Raw genomic sequence first — 9,616 nt, forward strand, 5'->3', positions numbered from 1 at the left:
TAGGGAGATTTAACCACGAACCCTAGGGGATTTAATCCAGAACTTTTGAGACTTAATCACTAAATCTGGGGGATTTAACCATGAATACTAGGGGTATTTAACCATGAAAACTGGGGGATTTAACCATGAAAACTAGGGTTATTTAACCATGAAATCTGGGGGATTTAACCATGAATACTAGGGGTATTCAACCACGAATTCGGGGGGACTTAACCCCGAATCCTGGGTTAAAACTATCTAAACGTCAAAAAGATAATATTCCAAGCGACCCTATTTTAGCACCACGAATTTTTTTTTTTTTTTTTTTTTATGAAGGCAAGACGTTTTAGGAGAACAAATCGAGATTGTTGTAAAACTAAAATTGCCTCTGAAAACACTGGTAAAGGAGCAGCTGTTTATCCAAAGAAGGTTGATGTTTCCGACTGATATAAAATTACTATGAAATGGTAATAATAATACGGAGATTTCGATATTTTCAAATAATTGATAACCTAGCACCCCAAATAGGCCTAAATGTTCAAAACTTCCTCTAAATGAATATTTACATTAATGAAAAACAACCGCACGTATGAATTAATGACACGCAATTACACCATTTATGATTTAATTGATATACTATTCACACTTTACCAATTACTCAGTGATAGTAGAATACACAAACTGTTTAATAATAACATTTATATTAATATATTACGCCCAAAGAAATGAAATACCATCAGTATTAATTACAGTTACATTATTATACCAATTTGATTACATCAGGAATAATTACTTTTATTACATCGTTAATAGGTAACTGATAAATAAGTAATTAAAAACAAGATACACCAGTAATATATAAATCAAATACACAATAGATAGAATTGTTCGCTGTATTGATAGATTCACCAAGTTCTATTAATCAATGGAATTAGCATAAATCAGCAACGAGATTTTACAATCCAAAAAGGCAAAACAAAATAAATGAGCTTCAACTCTAACCAACATTATTCGTGGATGAAAAAAGTAAAATTTCGTGGGCCAGTTGGTACAACCATCATCTCACCTGTCACACCTGGCTACCTCCAATTACTGGAATCCTCCGGATTTACTGGAATCCTTAGGTAAATACTGGAATCCCCCTTGAAAAATGACCGAAATCCCCTACAATATCACTGCAAACCCTTAGAAATCGATAAATGTGTTTTTATTAAAATACGTTATTTTTATGTTTTTAGCATTTAGATTTTTTATTTATTGGCAGGTAGAACCTTGGCTAGGGGTTGTGACCTGGGAAGTGGGTCCGGGGCTTGTCCCCGGCTAGGGGTTGGGACCTGGGAAGTGGGTCCGGGGCTTGTCCCCGGCTAGGGGTTGGGACCTGGGAAGTGGGTCCGGGGCTTGTCCCCGGCTAGGGGTTGGGACCTGGGGATTTCGGTAATTTTCAAGGGGGATTTCGGTAATTTTCAAGGGGGATTCCAGTAATTACCTGGGGATTCCAGTAAATCCGAGAGATTCCTACCCGGCGTCTACTATCTTTCCAGTAATATATATCAAACGCTAATTCAATGTACGTATTTTATATAGAGGAAAAATATATGGTTCATGCAAATGGTTGAAAATAGGCCAAAACGTGATAATTTGACTTTTGAGATTTGTAAAAGGGTACAAAACCTAACAAACCCACCTAACCTAACCTAGTAGTTCCCAGGTCACAACCCCAGCCCCCTTCCAAGGTCACAGCCCCTAGCCGGACCCCCCTTCCCAGGTTAGAAACCTTCCCAGGTCACAACCACTAGCCGGACACCCCCTTCCCAGGTCATAAACTGAAAGTAAATCACAAATAAATCCTTAGATTATGAAAAAGTAAATCACAACTAATTCCTTACCTTATGATTAACATCGTCGCCTCTCTTGTTTTCTTGGCAATCATTACAAAAGCTTTGCAGTAGAAAATGCGCTGGCCTTCCCTGAAAATTAAGCCAGAGTCGGACCTTTGAGGCCTTATTTCGCTGTTATTTTTTAATTTCACATGAGTAACAATAGCTTTACACTGAACGGAGAGCATTTCCATCATAATTAATTGCCGACATAAACGTAATTACACTAATTTCGAAATAGATTGATGTACTTCCCTTAAGTTCACCCTTCCACACACTTTTACGATATAGTGGTTAACTTAAAACTGAAAGCGAAGGTAGGAAAAAAATGGCTGTTGTAGAACAACACCGGGAACTTATAAAGTACTTGTAAGCTGTTAATTGGTTTAAAAAAAAAAAAAAAAAAAAAAAAAAAAAAAAAAAAAAAAAAAAAAACTCCTGACAAATACGTCATTGTAAATGCACAGAAAGCTCCGCAATCCAAGGAAAAAAAACGCATGCGCAGTAAGTCCTCTTCAGATGTAAACAATGGACTTGAAGTGAAAAAGATATTTCCTATTTCAATAAAGCGATACGTAAGTAGTTATGCCCCAGCCCCTATTAAACATTTGGAGAAAAACAACAAACTAGCCAGCACTCGCTCATTTCTTATAGCGAATTTAATTTTCGCTAACATTTAAACTTGTATATTAACCATATATATTTATACAGTATATATATATACATATATATATATATATATATATATACATATATATATATATATATATACATATAATGTGTGTGTGTATATATATCTATCTATATATATATGTGTGTGTGTGTATGTATATATATATATGTGTATATATATATATATATATGTATATATATATATATATATATATATATATATATATATATATATATATATATATATATATATATATATATACATATATATATATAACGGATTTTGAGCGAAGCGAAAAATCTATTTTTGGGTGAGATAGCCATGTCGTCCTGATGGAAGTTCCTATAGGGTAGCTTCCTAGGGTATATTACAACTACGGCGATATTCCCAGAGAATTTACCTTAAGGTACCAGAATTCTAACTCCTGGAGCGAGTATCCCTCGTGAAAGGGATATCGCGACATATCAGAGGACGTATTCTAGACACGTCACATGGCAATCTACGACCTGAACAGAGATTCGTCTCGTAGGAGGGAGATTGACGAGATACGAATTCGGGAAAGAAAAAGGGGAGCCGCTCCCAAGGCTTCCCTATCCCCCGATTCGTATGCGTGCCTGGCGCCAATCCTGGCGCCATCTGTATTCCTTGTAGCGTACACGAGGTGCTACAGATACTGTATGTAGGGAGGGGTCCTACAGCCCTTTCTTAGAAAGGCAAGGGCGGGTCCATCAGGACGACATGGCTATCTCACCCAAAAATAGATTTTTCGCTTCGCTCAAAATCCGTTTTTTGGGCTCAAGCCATGTCGTCCTGATGGAAGTGTACCAGAGCATTACTGTATCTGTGGATTCTCAGAACGTGCCGTACTCCCCGGAGATATTTATTCCCGGTCGACTAGACCTAGAGACCTAAGATGTTACCGTTATACATCTTTTCAACTAACTATAAACTATGTTAGAGCTTCCTGCCCCCTACAGGGAAGAGTCCTACTAGACTCTGGAAAGTCTCGAAGAGTACATATATCTATGTATGAATACCAGGCAAGCTAATATAGTGGTCTCGCCCTATATTAAGTAAAGCATAGTTTGTATAGAACCACTGCGTCAATATATTGACCAGTCATCCGCACAATACTTGTATTGGACAAAGGTTTATATCCGCATAGGAAGAAACTAATAAAACCGCCCTCGTCCCTTTATGGGACGGAGTCCTCCCATTAGGGGACTTACATAAACCAATGCAACATAGCTTGCAAAACAGAACAATTCTATCAGAATTATCCCAGATAAGATACATAGAATTAAAATGCTCAATTATACCAATAAATTGACACAGGTGAAAGAGACGCAAGGTTCTCAAGAACAAGTTTATTGACAGATAATAAACAGACAGGTTAACAACAAATATATATATTTATATAAAAGAGGGTAACCCAAAACTTTAAGCATAAGTATGATAGTAAACAGAACTTGTTTATCTGAAAGAAAACCATTAAACACCACTTTAATGAGATACCAAGGTATCAAGTCATAAAAAATCTGTATTACAAATCAATCACATTAGCGTTAGAAACGCTTGGCACACATGTCTGAACTTATGCAAGGTTCACCTTTGAAGGAAGGAACAGTCTATATGGGCACTTGGTGCCCTCATTTAGTTTGTAGTACAGTATGTACCTACACACTCACCCTGGACTTAATCGTCCCAATTAAGACCACTGTTCCTCGCAGAGTTAAACAGTAGGGTTAACTACACGACCCACTGCTACCACAGATCTCTTAAGTTCCTCTACTTGCTTCGCATAGTGGCGAAAGAACACCCTGGAAGACTTCCAGCCCGTGTATGAACGGAGATGTTCAAAATCCATACAATTAAAGAAATTTAGGGATGAGGCAACTTTCCTCGGATCGTGACCTGCGGGTGTACTGTCAGGATCCGCTCTGCGAATAAAATATGTCATTTTCGCTCTGAGTTGATTCAGAGATAAATTTGAGCCTGATGTTTCTCCCCTGAATAGTTGACTACCCTTGAAGTCTGAAGTTCTACGAAGATAGACCTTTAGGCATTCTACTGGACATAGAGATGCATCTTCTTTCAGAGGACAGATTCTCCAGGGACCCCACCTATTGGTGGGTAACTCATTCTTGGCGAGAAACGTAGGATCCGGAAACAGGTTCAGCTCCCCCCCATCCAGGAACTGAACACGACCTGCCTCTCTCGAGAGGGCTACGATCTCACTAACCCTGGCCCCGGACGCGAGTGCAAATAGGAAAATAACTTTTTGCGTCAAATCCTTTAACGCACATTCTTCATTGCTCAACAAGGAGGCGAAATGAAGAACTTTGTCTAAAGACCATGAGATGGGCTTTGGAGGTGCTGAAGGTCTGAGCCTAGCGCAGGCTTTCGGAACTTTATTAAAGATCTCGTTACCTAGGTCGATCTGGAAGGCAAATAAAATGGGTCTCATCAAAGCCGATTTACACACTGAAATCGTGTTAGCTGCCAATCCTTGGCCATGGAGGTGGATGAAGAAAGATAAGCAGAAATCTGTTGAGATCTCCTGCGGATTCTTTGCCTTTACAAAGGCCACCCATTTTCTCCAAGATGACTCATATTGCCTTCTAGTCGATTTGCACTTGTATTCCTCTAGGAAGTCTATGCTGGCTTTCGAAATCCCGAAGCACTTTCTCACCGCTAGGGCGAGAAAATCATGAGCTGCAGGGTCTGGGTTTTCTGTAATGAAGCGCAGACAGTCGACTTCTGGACTCGCTGGGTCAGAACTGGATGTGGTAGCGGCACGAACTTCATCTGTAGTTCCAACGCCAAGGGGAACCACATGCTGTTCGCCCACTTGTGGGCCACTATTGCCGCTACCCCCTTGAAGGATCTCAGTTTGTTGAGGACCCTCAACAGAAGGTTGTGAGGAGGGAACAGATAAATCCTGGACCATCTGTTCCAGTCGAGGGACATTGCGTCCACTGCTTCCGCTAAGGGGTCCTCGTACGGGGACACGTACAGGGGCCACTTCTTGTTGTCTTTCGTCGCAAAGAGGTCTATTTGCAGTTCTGGGACTTGATTCAGAATGAAGGAAAATGATCCTGCGTCTAAGGACCATTCCGACTCTATCGGTGTGAACCTGGATAGAGCGTCCGCTGTCACATTGCGGACTCCTTGAAGGTGAACTGCCGACAGGTACCACTTCTTCTTTTCCGCCAATCGGAAAATGGCTAACATCACTTGGTTGAGAGGTGGTGACCTCGACCCTTGTCGATTCAAGCATCTCACAACCACCTCGCTGTCTGTCACCAATCTTATGTGGATCGAGTGACGCGGGGAGACTTTCTTTAAGGTAAGGAGCACTGCCATAGCTTCTAGAAAGTTTATATGAAAGGTCCTGAATAGCTTGGACCAAGTCCCCTGGACTTTTTTCCGATGAGAGTGACCTCCCCATCCCTCCTTTGAGGCGTCTGAGTGAATCGTCAACGACGGGGGAGGTGGCTGAAGAAGAACAGACTTCTTTAGATGTCTGGCTTGGGACCAAGGTCTGAGAAGAGTACGTAGCCGAGGCGGCACTGGTCTTCTCAGGTCTCTTCGCGCGTTTGATGCATACCTTCTCCAAACTCCGGTTGCATCCTTTAGCTGTGCTCTTAGCACTGGGTCTGTCACTGAAGCAAACTGGAGAGAGCCTAGTACCCTCTCCTGTTCGCGTCTTGATATCCTTTCGGAATCTAGAAGTCTCTTGACAGAGCCCGCTATCTCCTTCCTTTTCTTCATTGGGATGGAGAAACTGTGTGACAAAAGGTCCCAGTGGATTCCCAGCCACTGGAACTTTTGGGATGGAGAAAGTCGAGACTTTTTCTTGTTGATCTTGAAGCCTAGGTACTCTAGGAACTGGATCACCTGACTGGAAGCTTGCAAGCATTCGGTCTCGGATGCTGCCCACACCAGCCAGTCGTCCAGGTAGGCTACTACCTGAATTCCCTTTAGGCGTAATTGTTTGAGAGCTGCGCTCGCAAGCTTCGTGAAAATCCTTGGGGCTATGTTTAGCCCGAATGGCATGGCTCTGAAGGCGTACAGTTTCCGTTGTAGCCTGAACCCTAGGTAGGGGGAGAGTCGACGGCTGATTGGAATGTGCCAATAGGCGTCTGACAAGTCTATAGAGACTGAGTATGCCCTCTTGGGCAGTAAGGTCCTTATGTGTTGCAGTGTTAGCATCTTGAATTTGCAATTCACTATGAACTTGTTGAGTGGTGACAAGTCCAGAATGACTCTGAGCTTTTCCGAGTCTTTCTTGGGAACACAAAACAGCCTCCCTTGGAATTTGATGGACTTCACCTTTCGGATCACATTTTTCTCCAACAGTTCTTGAACGTACTCCTCCAAAATGGGGGTGGAGTGTTGGAAAAACCGAAGGCATGGGGGTGGAGTGCTGTACCAGCTCCAACCCAGTCCATTCTTGAGTAGGCTTTGGGCCCAGGGATCGAAGGTCCAGCGATCCCAAAATTTCATCAGTCTCCCTCCTACCGGTATCATTTCACTTGGACTGCCGTCCTGAGGTCTTGCCTCCCTGACCACGACCACCTCTGAATCCCCTTCCCCTTGAGGGGCGCCTAGACGAGCCTCTGGCTGCTCCTCTAGGTTTTGCACGAAAGGAAGAAGACTGTCCTTCGAACGTTGGGGCGAATGTGGTTGACTGACCTGGCACCGCCTGGGGTACCCACTGAAAGGCAGTCGGGGTTTGTGCCACCATCTGGGGCACTGGAGGCAAAGGCAATTGCAGTTGCTGTTGCTGTCTATAAGGCTTGGCTGGCCGAGATGGTAGCCTAGTCTTCATATTCTTCCTCTTTGGTTGAGGACCCTCATCCGGGGAAGATTTTCTTTTGATAGCCAGGCCCCACTTCTGGAGAAGATTTCTATTCTCCACGGCGGCCTTATCAACAACCTCTTTGACCACATCGGTAGGGAAAAGGTCTTTTCCCCAAATGTTGGAGGAGATTAACTTCCTTGGCTCGTGTTTCACCGAAGCCCCGGTGAACACGAACTCCCTGCAAGCTCTCCTTGCCTTGACGAAGCTATAAAGGTCCTTCGTCACTGTGGCTAAGTGAGACTTAGCCACTACCATGAACATTTCATGGACCTTGGGGTCACTTGCCATCGTCTCGAGAGTAGTCTGATGAGACATTGAGGCAGCCAGTCTTTCTTTTGTCTCGAACTCTCTTCGTAAAAGAGATTCGGACAGCTTGGGGAGATCCTCGCCGAATTGCCGTCCGGCAATATCAGCCTCCAACTTTCCCACTGAGAATGTCAGATGGACATCCTTCCAGTCTTTGTGGTCCATAGGTAGAGCCAGCGACAAGGGTTTACACTCCTCCAGGGAGGGGCAAGGCTTGCCGGCCTCGACTGCCTTTAGGACAGCCGCAAACCCTTTCTGTAAAAAGGGGAAGGCTCTATCAGGAGAGGACACAAACGAAGGGAGCTTCTTGCTCAATGCAGCTACCTTCGAATTCGAGAAGCCCCTCTCTTTCATCGAGGATGAAAGTAGGGCTTGAGCCTTAGCGTGGTCCATAACAATGACCTCCTTCGGCTCTGTCTCCTCCCTTGAAGCTGGTTCTTTTCTCAGCCGGACATAGCAGTCCGGATATGATGCCTTGCTGGGCCAGAATTCTACCTCCTCTAGGGGAACTGAACCCAGCTTATCCGAAATGACGATCTTTCCAGTCGTCATCGGCATGTGCTCAGCATACCTCCATGGGTTAGCATCTGAGCATATGGGAAGGTCTTTCACATTGAGCCTTTTCCGGGGCCCATGTGATTCTGCCAGGGACTGCATACGCAGTTCCATTGCAGCCGCCTTCTCCTGATTCTCCTTCTGCATTTGTTGGATCATTCCAACAATCGAAGAGAGGGCCTGTCCCAGTTCTACTGGGAGGCCAGCCGATGTTGAGGGGATAGGCTCCGGTATCTGAACCGGAGTAGCCGACACCTCGTCGACCTCATCCTCTACGACATCCGGGGTTTGAACTTGATCCTGACCTTCTGCCAGGAGGTCTTCTTCCAAACGATCGTCCAGGTCAGACATCCTGTCACACAACTGGATGTCTTGCATCGCATCTGCGACTTCCTCGTCCACCTGGACTTGATCTTGAAGGATCTCCTCTTGAGGCTGGGGAATCACTGCCTCAGCTGATGCCTGGGGAAAAAGATACGCCCTCATCTTCTCACTTGGAAGATAAGGGCCAGAGGTGTTCTTCTTGAAGCCCCTTACCCAAGTACGAAGCTTTTCCCTAGCTATATCCCTTGATTCCGCCGTTCTAGGGGAATCAAAAGCCTCAGTAATCAGGTTAGTGCATACAGTACATACCTGAGGGTCCCAATACTGGAGATCATCCTTGGAGACAGCGCATGCTGCGTGTCTCCTACAACACTCATGTCCGCAGAGGTTCTTGCTGCGGACATTGCAGAAAACATTTCCGCACTTCGGAGGGTCCTCCTGTAAAGAGAAGAAATTTCCATGAGTATCAAGTGAACTATGTATCACTGGATATGCATAGTATAGCATAACAATTCATAAATGAAAGACACACACTTGTGTTTCCTTCACAACCCATTGTTGCAGCCTTCCAGATAATAAAATCAAAAATGGTTTATCTCTACTAGAGTAACCAATGCAAGGTTTCCAGAGGAAACAGGTGGAGCTCACACCTAGGCAATGATTTTAAAAATCCTGGATAATAGACGGGGAAGAACTCTGCTTCCTGTCTGAGGGCAACAGCAAAGGGCTGTGTAAGAAAACACAATAGAGTTAGAAGATACAGTGCTGTACCTAAACTTTTACTATAGTTTTCTTCTTACTGTATATGCTATACAGAAGAATACTAGTACAGTATAGGAGGATGTGTGCCGGCCTGCCTTTGCCGGCCGGCACACACCACAATTAGCTTTAAAGTATACTACTTAACAGCTATAGGGCGGCATTCCTCTGGTTCAAATGCCTGTGCCGGCGGCAGCAGCTGCCGGCCAGCAACAGCCAGTGTTGGCCGGCAATGATTGCCGGCCAGCAACTACACAAGGTAGTACCCAGCTGCCG

The sequence above is a fragment of the Palaemon carinicauda genome, chromosome 18, assembly GCF_036898095.1.
Source record: "Palaemon carinicauda isolate YSFRI2023 chromosome 18, ASM3689809v2, whole genome shotgun sequence".
Lineage (NCBI taxonomy): Eukaryota > Metazoa > Arthropoda > Malacostraca > Decapoda > Palaemonidae > Palaemon > Palaemon carinicauda.